The following is a 12,686-nucleotide window of genomic DNA, read 5'->3' as shown; positions in this document are numbered from 1 at the left end:
CTATTCCTGCCCTGACTGCCTGGGGGTCTGTGGCTCAGCAACCAGGGAGGACAGTCCCTGGTCTGGAGACAAGCCCTGAGGTGGACAGGGTCCTGGGCAGGGCTTCTTTCATGGCCCATTAGGGTCCTTTACCTGAACCTCATCTATCCCCTAATAGTGGGGGTGGGGAGCATTAAGTCACTAAGCAAAGGTACTGACCCCCGGGCAGGACCCTTGGCCATCTGGGCTGGGAAAGACCCCTGCCCCATAGTTCCTAGACATCTGTTCCTCAGGCACAGACAGAAATGGAAAGGCATGCTCCCGCCTGCCTTTTTCTTGGCTGGGGCAGTGGAATGCTATGGAGAGAGCACAGACTGGGCGACTGGACATCAGGAGACCTGGGTTGGAAAAGCAGGCTCTGCGGCTTCCTGGTGGTTGCAGCCCTGGAAAAGCCCCTAGTGTCCCAGAGCCACTGTTACCACATCTGTAAAGGGAAATGAAAGCGCATGCCTGCCTCCCTCCCTGCTCTGTAGATCACACGCTCCCTGGGAAGACACTCTGTGGACTTTGCTTGCTTTGTGCGGACCAGCACTGGGTGAGTGTGGGGTCGCTATAAAGGGAGCAATGGAGTGCCAGCTTCGGGCTTGGGAGCCCGGCAGGAGAAACTCCCTTTCCCTTTCATCTCCATCTCCCCCCCAGGGCCTCCTTTGGAAGACTCTGGATTTGAGTCATTTGGAAGTGGTCAAGGCCATCTTATTTTAAATCCCAGACAGGCTAAGCCTGGATCACCTTCCTTGGGTGACTTTTCGGCTCCCCCTCTTCCCCACCAAGTATCTGTCCCGGGGAAAAGCTGGCTGGACTTGGGTTTGGGGCAGGAATGTGGCCCTCTCTGCTCCCAGCTGGCACTGCCGTCTGTGAGCCACCCCAGGCGCCTGGCCTCAGGGTGCCTTAGAGTGGAAGCCTCTGAAAGGCCTCCAGGTCTGATTGTGCCCCGCTCACTCTGAACCCTCGACAGGGACTTGGGCTGCACCCATCCTGGCCAAGAGTTTCTACCAGCCTTGGACACAATCCAGACCAAAGAGTAAAGGAGGTTTGTTCTTGAAGCAGAGGCCAGAAGAAGGCACACAGAAGGCTCTTTGCTTTGGAGTTGAAGCTTTAAAAGATTTATTTTCTTTAAATATCCTGCTACAGGAAAGAAGCCAAAAATCAAACATTCCCGAAACACGGATTTCAGGTGGCTTTAAAGGAGCAATTTGTTTGGTTTCCGTCCCACCCTGTTTCTTTTCAGTGGAGTCTCGGGCACTTGTCCCTGGGGTTTGGTTGGAGGGCCCACACCCATCCAGCCTCACCGGGAGGCTTCCTTAGCACCAGATCCAGCCTGAGGGCCTTTGGTCACAGTTGGGCCTGAGTCCCAGGAGAGGGCCGTGCACATCCACCTCAGGAAGTAGAGGCCCCTTTTCTTCTATCCTTAGCTGCGTTGACCCTTGACCACACTGTCTTTCTTGAAAACTCTCTTTGCTTGATCTCAGGAATCAGACACTGTTCTTACTCTCCGCCTGACCTCTGATGCTCCGACTATGATTCTTCTTCTCACCTCCTACCAGGAAACCTTCCAGGGCCAATCCTCAGGGCATGGCCCCTCTGGAAGAACTCACTCACACCCTTGCCCTCAGCAGTGCCAGGCCCTGCCAAGGTCCACCGTCAGGCCCTCAGGCCCTGCCATTGCCCCATGCTCTGACCTTAATTTCCTCTTTTTTTTCCAGCTTTCTTGAGATAGAATTGACAAATAAAATTTTAAGATACTTAAAGTGTGCAATGTGATGATTTGATATACGTATACACTGTGAAAGGGTTCCCACCATCAAATTGGCCTTAATTTTCCATGATTAAATTATTCCCTTGGAGCCCCACCAGAGGCTTGGGTCCCAATACTGAGGGGGGGAAGGAGCGAAAAAGCAGAGGCAAAAACAACAATTAAACTTGTTAGTGTGGGGGGACAGCTGAGCAGCCTTCCAGGGCCTGGATCCGGGGAGAGCATCTGGGTGTCTCACACCTGTCCCAAGCCCAGTTCAAAGGCTGTCCCAAAGCTAACCTTGACCAAGAAAGGAGCAGGATTAGAGGACTCTCCTGAGCAGCCTCGCTTGCCCTCCTTGCCCCCTGGGGCCCTGCTGTGGGGGCCATGGTAGAACTGGGTGGAGGGGGTGGGGGCAGGGGTGGAGAGGAAGGGCACTGGGTCAAGGGACATCTAGAGGGGGGAACCAATCAAGGACTTACTGCTTTCATCCATGGAGGAGCTGACAAAAAGTCTAAGGCCTGAAGTGGGATAGTAAGAATAAGCATTCATTCATTCACTCATCCAGCAAAGACTAAAAACCACAATGTGTCCAGGAGGTACTGAAATTAATTTTAAAAAAGGATATGTTCATGTATAGCATAACTGTTAGTATAAAATTACACATTTGTATTTTTAAAAGACTGAAAGCAAATTCATCAAATGCTCATGGTCATGAGCAAGTGTTTTCCAATGAGGATTCTGGCTGCAGGTTTGGGTGTTAGAACACCTGGTTTCTAGGCCCAGCTCTTCCTTTGCCCATGGCTGTGTGACTACAAAGCCCTTCCCTCCAGGCCTTTTCTGTCATCTGTGAAACGAGAGGGTGGAACCAGAAGATCTGTAGCTCTGACCTGGCTGGGCTGCTCTGCTTTGCTTTGGGGGCTGTGCTCACCCCCACTGCAGGCCCCTCTCCTGGAGGGCTCCGCCGATGGGAAGGAGGGTCACCCACAGCCTGACCAGCTGTCTGACTCTGATCTCAAATTAGAATCATGCCTCTCATCTCTTTACACCCATTTAGAATCAGGAAATACTGCAGCCTGGTGACCACGAACAGAGGGAGCTATGTCCAGAGCTGCTCCCTCAGCCCCTCTTGGGAAGTGAGGGAATCAGCCAGGCGGGGAGGTAACACGGATTGATTACCTGTCCCCCCTTGTACCAGACAGGGCGTGTGAGTTGTTCTGAAGGTGTTAACTCATTCGTCCCCCGAAGCAGCCCTGGTGGGAAGTTTGATTGTCACCGCCTGGAGGGAGGTGAGGCTCCGAGAGGGAAGAACCACACCCAGTCACACAGCTGGGAAGTGGGGCGTCAGGATTGGAACGGGCTGTCTTGTCATGAGTCGAAAGCAGCCAGAATCCTAGGCTGCCCCTCTGAGGACTGAGCCGGGCTTCCAGCGGCTATAGACGCCACTCTTGCCCCCACTGCCAGAATTTTGTCTGTGGTGGTGGGTTTTAAACCCATTTCTGATTTTACCTGTTAGAAACACATTTCTCTTCCCTGGACCCCCTGGCAGAATGGCTTCTCCCCTTCTTGTTCTCGGGCCTCTGATCACCCTGACTTCCCAGTACCTTGTCTTCTTTCTGTGGAGGTTTCTCTCCTTCTTGTGGGAAAGCAGCCTCTGGAACAGGAGAAATTGTAGTGTCTTCACCATGCTGTTGGCCTCTCCTACTGAGCTGGCTCCAAGCACCTGCTTCTCCCTTTCACAACTTCCCTATTTGGTCGACTAACTGTCCTTTTACCAGCCTGCTCCCCACTTGGTGCCCCCCCCCCACATACCACTTTTTTCCTTCCTTTTCTTTAAATTTTAAAATAGGAGGGCAGCCCTAGCCGTTTTGGCTCAGTGGTTAGAGGGTTGGCCCACGGACTGAAGGGTCCTGGGTTTGATTCCAGCCAAGGGCACATACCTCTCAGTTGCAGGCTCGATCCCTGGCCCTGGTCAGGCACATACGGGAGGCAACCAATCCATGCATCTTTCTCACATCGATATTTCTCTATCTCTCTTTCCCTTCCACTCTCTTTGAAAATGCAATGGAAAAAATATCCACAGGTGAGGGTTTAAAAAAAATAATAATAAAATAAGAGGGCAGGGGCAATTATGTTCATTCTTCTACCTGGCCTCAGAGTTTCAGGCAGGCATTCAAGACAAAAAGTAATTTCTTGCCGGGCCGGGCATGGCTCAGCGGTTGAGCATCGACCTAGGATCCAGCCGATCGGGGTTCGATTCCTGGTCAGGGCACATGCCCGGGTTTCGGGCTAGACAGCTAATCAATGACTCTCATCATTGATGTTTCTATCTGTCTCTCTCCCCCTCCTTTCCTCTCTCTGAAATCAATAAAGATATATATATATATTTTTTAAAGTAATTTCTTGTCAACAGCTTTTGCTTTTCTGTTTTGACTACTGAATTATAATATTTTTTCTAATGTTTATTATACATACTCAAGAATTCTGGAATACTGTGGGTTAATTGGCCCTCCTTGGACTAGGCTGAATACTTAACTACCATAATTACATTTTCAATGGGAAAATGTCTTTGACCATATCTTGGAATATTGCCTGGTTGGAAGTTGGGGGCTTCCTGTAATTCTTAATAAATTCAAGTCTGCTACATCTTGGGCAGAATTCTTAACCTTGCTTATTTAGCTAATAAGAACTGTCCTAAGAACCAAACGAGGTAAGGTGTGGGAATGAGCCAGCACACAATACTGCCCTGGGGGTTCATGTCTTACTCTCTGAACCCTTGTTTCCTCATCTGCAAACTGGGGTAACAGTCCCTGACTAACAGCTGGCCTTTTGTATCTGTGGATTCTCCATCTGCGGATTCAATCAACGTCAGATAAAAAATATTCAAAAAAAAAAGAAGTTACATTGTTGTTAACATGTACTATGTAGTTAGGCCTCAGATGGTTGCATCTGTACTGAACATGTACAGACTTTTTTCTTGTCATTATCCTCTAAACAATATGCTGTAACAACTATTTACATACCATTTACATTGTATTAAGTATTATAAGTAATATAGAAATGATTTAAAGTATATGAGAGGATTGTGTAAGTTATATGCAAACTCTACACCGTTTTATATAAGGGACTTGAGCATCCGAGAGTTTTGACATATGCAGGGGTCCTGGAACCAACCCCCTCCCACATGCCCCTGTCACCTGCAGATACTGAGGGATGACTGTACTTCATAGGGTGGCTGTGAGGTACCAAGCAGAGAATGTGAAAGGGGCCTTCAATGCTGAAGGTGCAGAGCACAATTAAGGACTGCTATATGCAGGCCTCATTGCACAGTTTAATTGACTTGTTTTTGAAAAGATAAGGCCCCAGTCCCCAAACACTTAATCCTCCTTAGGACAAGCCACTCTGAGCTCATGGAGTCAGGCCCTGCCTGGCCACGCAGCTCCAGAGGCCTGAGCTGTACTAAAGAGCAATTCAGCTCTCACCCCTTCCCCCCGCGACCCCCAGTCTCAGCCTCCCAGCGCTCAGTTCTCAAGTACCGGATGGTGGGAGGTGTGCGCTAGACAGTGGCCTGAAGGTGACTCCCAGGATGAGCTGACATCTCACTTCACAGTCAGGCTTAGGGCTCCTTGTCCCCTGTGTCCCTCTGTCTCCACACGGGGGGTGGGGCGTAGGGGTGGGGGTATGCACGGCCCTGGTCCTGGCTCTCCAAGTGGCCAGTGACTCCCCCAGGCAAAGGTTTCCCCATGACCCACGGCCACTGCCCACCTGCCTCGGGCAGGCATGGGCCCAGGCTGCCCATTTGTTAGTGCAGGGTGTCCCAAAGCACGCTGCACCAGCCTGCAGGACTTCGTACTTCAATAATTAAGCATTTATGGTAATGAGTATTAGAGAAGACTATAGCTAGCTCAAAAGAGGCCCGACTGACCAAGAACTGAAGGATTTGGAGACACAAGTTTTTTAAATGGATCAATTCAAAGGAACAAGAGAGGCTGCATATATTAATCTATTTATTGTATGGGCTCTGTGTTCTTTACCAAAGTATTTTTTATAAAATGAGATGACTAAAAGTTGATTTAGTGACAAAAACCAAATAAAAAATAGAGCAGGTGACATGCAGACATGGTAAGAATTGTGATGGGAAATAGAGTGACTGAAGTTTGGGAAGTGATATTTTCCCATTTCATGCTCATAACAGCCCTGAGAGTGGGTGTTATTTCCCTCTTTTATGAAGGCAGAAACGGGAGCAGAGAGAAGAGGCGAGTTGCCCAAGGTCACTCAGTGAGGGAGTGAAGGAGCCAATCAATGACCTTGACCTATCTTCAGTGGGGTGGTGGGGCCTGGAGAAAGGGCTCCTCCCAAGACCCCTGAGCCAGGAGACTGTGGAGCCCTGGGCTGACAGTTCAGAGCTCACCTCTCCGTTGGCGAGCTGTTCCAGGCAGGGGCTTGTCTTGGGACCAGAAACGGTTGACAGAAACGGGCTGACCTCATGCCTGTGGCAGGGCAGATAGCACGACTGAATGGGGATTAGGGAGGGGGGATGGTGAAAAGGAGAACCTGGCAGAGACAAAAGACAGGCAGTAGCCTGCCAGGCTGGCCACCCCAGGAGTCCAGAACCTGTGGGAGCAACTAAGTAACTCAACATGCCCCCCACCCAGGTTCTTTCAACCATTGGTTGGGCCTGGAATTAGCCTTTAACAAGCCTCTAACACCCAATCTGAGAATAAGTGGGAAGGACTTAAGTCAAAGGAAAGTTCTACATTCTGCAAATGCATCCATAGCCATCCACCAGACACACAGACACAGTCCTGGCCACAGTTCCCCCTACATACACACACATGTCTTGGGGTCAGGGGACCTTCCTACTTGAGTGTCCATCTCAGATCTTTTGCCCTGGTGCTTCTTTAAAAACACTCAGGGTGTACTTTCATCTTTGGTAGGAACTGTTGCTAACCTGTCCCTCTGCCTCTGTTCTGTCGTCACTGTAAAGTTGAATAGCTTTGGCTCATACCTGCGGTTGCCAGGGAGATAAATAAATGCTGGTTGAAATAAAACTAACAACAAGCAATGAGAGCACATGATGAGCTAGCCCCGTGCAAGGTGTGGATTTGTTAGGTGAAAAGGAAAAGGGGAGGGGGGAGAGACGAGTGAGGTGGCCCTGGCCTCAAGGAACTTGGAGCCTCCTGAGGGACAGGACAGGGAGCTTGCTTGGAGAAGCTTAAGAGACCAGTCAGCAGATGATTTCAATAAGACTTGAAGATCGACCGTAGGATGGGGCTCACAGTGCTGTGTGTGACCACTCCCAGAGGCTGCAGACCGCCTTTCCAGGGCACTGGTGCCAACTGAGGAAAATTTGGTCTTACCAAAGCTTCGTGAGTCTTAATACACAAGTTACAAAGCACATTCCCCCCGTGAGCCAGGTGGGGCAGGATGGGGAAACTGAGGCTCAGGGAAGCGATTAGTGACTCAGTTCAGCAGACTAAGGCAGTTAAAGATAGCATCCAGAGCCATGAAGGGAGGCCAAGCCAAAGTTTGACCTGGGCATGGGAGGAACAGGGAGGGCATGGGTGGTGACTTCTAGGTCTGCAGGAATAAGGGAAAGGAGGTGGAAGGTATGGTCTCTGTCCCCAGAAGCAGCTGCAGGAGAAGCCAGCTGGGGTAATTCGCATCAGAGGGTCAGGGAAGGTGGGTGGGATGTGCAGGAGGAGAGGGAGAGGGCGCACTTGTTGGTGGGTGGAGGGAGAGCCCAAATGGTGGTTACAGTTGGTTGAAGATAAAAATTGCTGATACTGGGTAAGAGAAACCTCAAAATCTTCTATTCCAGGACTGGCTTTCTGTTTCATAGATTACTCAACTTTCTTTATTTTTAATTAAAAACACCTGAGGACATGTTTTTATTTATTTGAGAGAGAGAGGGAGAGAGAAACATCAATGTGAGAGAGAAACATCGATTGGTTGCCTCCTGTATGTGCCCCAACCGTAGATCAAACCCACAACCTGGGTATGTACCCTGACTGGGAATTGAACCCACCACCCTTTGATATACAGGACAATGCTCCAACCAAATGAGCCATACGGGCCAAGGCAACTTTATTTTTTTATCTTAAAAAATAAATAAAACTTTTGTTAAGTCAATTCTATTTTTTTTGCTACCTTGATGCTAAGACGGGGAGGAGATAGCAGCTACTACCCACCCAGTCTGGACTGTGCTGTGGGAACACTGCTGAGGACCACCTGCATGGGCTCGCTGAATCTCTGTCACCTTCAGAGGCTTCTACAATCATCTCCATATTATAACTGGGGAAACTGAGGCACCAAATGGTCAAGCACCTAGCTCAAGACCACTCAGCAAACAAATTGCAGAGCTGAGCTTCAACCCAGACAGTTGCTGCAGGGCCAGCGGCCTCAGTTATTTGTGGCCCCTTCGTGCTGGGCACCCACCACATGCCCAGCCCTTTGGCTCCACTGTTGCTCATTTTTACAAGCTCTATAGAAATACACAAAGGAAAAGGAAAATCCTCTGTAATCTCATAACCCAGAACTAACCACTATTGACATCTTGGGCGTCCTTCCAGTCTTTCTTCTGTCAACATGCATATGTAATAAAAATTACCACCACACTGTTTTATGATTTTTAACAGCTTTATGGACACACAATTGACTACACTGAACATACTGAAGGTGTACAGTTTGGTAAGTTTTGACATCTATACCTGTGAAACCAATACCACCATCAAGATACTGAACACATCTGTCACCCCCAAAAGTTTCCTTGAGCCCCATTTATATCCTCTGCTTCCTCGCCTCCCCTCCCAGTGCTGACATCGTAAAGCTCAGGGACTCCTGGCCAGTGTCCCGGCTTGCTTAGCAGGCGCCTGGCCCGGGGGAAGGGCAGGGGGCCTTGGCCGAGCTCAGGCTCTCGGTCACGGCTTGCTTCTAGGAGTGCGAACACCACCACCTTCTGTAGGCCAAAGGCTGCGTTTGGTTTCGTCACCTTCCTCCAACAGCCTGGCCTGCTCTCTAGCACCTGCCCCCGCCCCCCCAGGCTCATAACCCTCTTCCTCTAACCAGCCCCCCATCACGCAGGCTTGTCTCACTGCAGCTGAACCTTCCTTCCAGCTCCCTGAACTTGGCCCTACTTCCCCCTTTGCTTCTGTAGCATCGCCCAAGCAGGTCGCTGGGGTCCCTGGTCACACATGTCACAGCCATGCCTTTAGCTCTTGTTGCCTCTGCAAGCGGAGCAGGAGCCAGGTGGAGTGGTCAGGCTGAGAGGGGGCGGACAGGCTTCCTTCGGAGCAGCCACACTTGCTTTTTGCTGCTTTTAACGACAGCTTTCTAAATCTCATTACTCATGCACTTTCCCGAGCAGGATTTCGTGAGTGTAAGTTTATCTTCTCTCTATGACTCAGGGCCATATCTGTAACCTTGTCTGCTAGTGTAAGGTGGCAGACGGGGGGAGCAGTGTGGGTGGGGGGAGTCCAGCCGCAGCGGTTTTACTGGAAGTGGCTTTCTTGCGAAGACCACACTTGTTCTCCAGCCTCAGGAGAGGGGTGGCGGCTGCGTTTCTGTCTGGCCTATTGGGAGCCTGACATGCCACCAATTTATTAGCAAATCAGGGGCTGAAGCAGCCTTCTCTCCAATGGCTTCCTCATCTGCCATAGTCAGCATTGCAGACACCCTACTTGTAATTGTTTTACAGTTGTCAGAGGCGTTGCACACGTACTTTCTCTTTTGATCTTCACAATAACCCTGTGAGAAAAGCAAGGACTCCTTCCCACTGGAGATCCTTACTACACAGCAGTCTCAAAAATCAATCCCAGGCCCATTAATGATGTGACAGGCAGAATATAAACCTTTAAGAGGAAGTGTAGGAGTATATCTCTGCGACCTTGAGCTACAAAGAATTTCTTGAAAGCACTGACTGTTAGGAAAAAGGTGCATAAATCCTACCACATTAAAATGGAAAGCGACAATGTGTCAATGTAGGGAAAGCAATTGCAGCAAATGTACCCTTCTGGTGGGGGGCAGTAGTGGGGCTATGCATGAGTGAGGGGAGGGGTGTATGGGAACTCTCTGTACTCCCTGCTCTGTAACTTTGCTGTGAACCTGAAACTGCCCACACATATAGTCTATTTAAAAGGAAAAAAATCATGAAAACCTTCTGTTCCTCGAAGGGAGCTATAAATAAAACAAAAAGATGAAAAATAGGACAAGATGCCTGCAACATATAACCAATGCAGGATTAGAGTCCAGAATGCAAAGAACTCCTAGAAATAAATAAGAAAAAAGACAAGAAAAATGCAACTCTTTTGCAAACAAGAAAACATACACTGTCAGTAAACATATAAAAAGATGCTTAACTACCTTAGGAATCAGGAAAATGCAAATTGAAGACACTAGGAAACACCATTTTACTCCCACCAGATTGTCAAAGGGGGTAGCAATCAGGGTTCTCTTACCAGGCGAGACTTGCATTTGCTCTGTGGACCTGAGTGACAGTTCCCTGGAGGATACACAGTGCAGGAGAGTCAAGGCAGCCCCCTTTGCAATGTCAAAAAGAAGTGACAACAAGCCATATAGCTTTTCAAAGTAAAATTGATAAATGGCGGTATATCATGTAATGGAACATGGCAGAGAAAATGTTAAAGCTCAGCTTCATTCGCTCACAAGTGAATTTCAAGACCATAGCGTGGAATCATGTATTCGTTTCCTGGGGCTGCCAAAACAAAGTACCACAGGCTGGGTGGCTTAAACAACAGAAATATCTTCTCTCACAGTTCTGGAGGCTACAAATCCAAGATCAAGGTGTTGGCAAGGCCACGCTCCCTGGGAAGGCTCTAGGGAAGGATCTGTTCCAGGCCTCTTAGCTTCTGATCATTCCTTGGCAGCGTAACCACAGTGCCCGCAGGTTATTCTCTGTGTGCGTGCCTCCGCCCAAATTCCCCCCTTTTTATAAGGACACCAGTCATATTGGATCAGGGCCCACCCTAATGACCTCATCTTAACTTGAGTAGCTCTTCAAAACCCTATCTCCAATAAAGGTCACATCCTGAGGTACTGGGGGTTAGGACTCACAACACAATCTTTTTTGGGGGAAACATAATTAAATCCATAGCAAGTTTTAAAAGCGGCAGAGTACATATAATGAGATAGCATTTATATAAAATTTAGGGATACATAAATACTTAAAAGTTTAATGAAAAGGAAGGGAATGACCAACGCTAAATTGGAATAGTGGTTACTCTTGGGCGGCGGAAAAGGGACGTGATGGGAGACTCCAGGTGCTTTGGTACTCTATTTCTTAGGCTGACTGGCAGGCGCACAGGTTTATTTAATATTCTTTATAACATATAATAGATGTTATTTTTATTTAAGCTGCAATTCATAATAAATGTAATTTTTTAAAAAAGAATCAGAGAAACAGACCTGGAGGCAAGTATAGATAACACTTGGAGTTTTGTTGTAGAGGGAAGGAGTGAGATGGGGTGGTGGCTGGAGCAGGAGGTTTCCCATTTTACATGTGAACAGCTAAATTCAGAGAGGTGAATGTCACCCGGGCTCGCACAGCTGGCCTAGCTCAGCCAGGGCACCCAGGTCCTCAACCCCCTGCACCAGGTCCTTTCCTCCCCACAGCTGTTGCCTTTTGCCCATGGTCTTCATCAGGGTTTTTGGATACAGCCTCAGATGAGTCCCCGCACCCCTCCCAGAATTCCACGACTCGCGGAGCCTTAGGGCTAGAAGGTACCGCCCTGCAGCCTCATGGCGCACTCGACTGAACTCACTCGTCCTCTCACTGTGATGCGAAGCCAGTTCCCAGTCGCATGCACGATCGTGTATCTTTTTTGTTATGTATGCCGAAGTGTGTCCAGGTCCTTGTGAGTAACAAGTGGTGTGGTGAGAACTTGGCAGCTATTGCGTGGTCGACCTGGGCTGGAACCCTGACTGCGTTTGCTCTCAGTTTGACCTTCAGTCAAGTTTTTTACCTTTTCTGAGCCTCATTGGCAAAAGGGGGGCTAATGCCTTCCTCACAGGTAGTATTGAGGACTCAGGGAAATAAGGTGGGTGCCCAGCACTCAGCAGGTGCTCAGTAAAGGTAGGATCCCTTCCCTGCCCCTCCCCTACTCCATTTCTTGCACAGGGCAAGTCTGGGTCCTCTTGCCTCTCTCTGGCCAAGTGCAGACCACCCACCCACATGCCTGCCCTGGTTTCGTGGATTTCCTGTAGGAGAGGGGTCTGAACTGCTGTCTTGTAGAGTTTTACTGGAGCCTCCTGAATGCCAGGATGCGGCAAGAGGCAGTTGTCACTCAAGCTGTCAAAAGATGGCCCCAGCTGACCCCGCAGCTGCTCTGGAACCTGGCACTTGGTCCAGTGAGCTGGAGAATTTCCTCTCTGCTCTGACCCCTCCCCGGGGTGATGGACCAAGCTCAGTTTTAGCTCAGTTCATCCATCAAGAAAAAGGAATATTATTCCTCCTGCGTGTCTCATTTCCCTGCTCTGTAAAATGACAGGGTTGAATGAGGGCATCGCCCAGTCCTTTCCAGAGACAGAGATTCTGGACTCCTCGTAAGACGTCATTTGAACCTGAAAGTTAGCCCATAGAAACACAAGGCCTCTGTTTTACTTTGCTTAAATTCCAGAGCTTTTAGTTCCCCAGCACCTGCAGCAGTTGGTCTAACAGAAGTCAAAGGAGAGACAGGCTGGGCCTTGTGAGCACTGGAAGGGACTGAGAGCAGAGCACTGGGTGAGCAGTGGCCTTGGGCACAAAACAGGGTCATCCGAGGAGGCCCCAGTCAGTGTGTGCCATTGACCTCAAAATATTCAGTCTTTGGCTCAGGAACTTCACTTCTGGGAAATTACTCTCAGAAAATGATCAGCAATATGGGTAATAGTGTATAAATAAGGATGTTTTAACATTATT

Source organism: Miniopterus natalensis, chromosome 6, assembly GCF_054644295.1.
Source record: "Miniopterus natalensis isolate mMinNat1 chromosome 6, mMinNat1.hap1, whole genome shotgun sequence".
Classification (NCBI taxonomy): Eukaryota; Metazoa; Chordata; class Mammalia; order Chiroptera; family Miniopteridae; genus Miniopterus; species Miniopterus natalensis.
Note: the sequence above shows the minus strand (reverse complement) of the source record.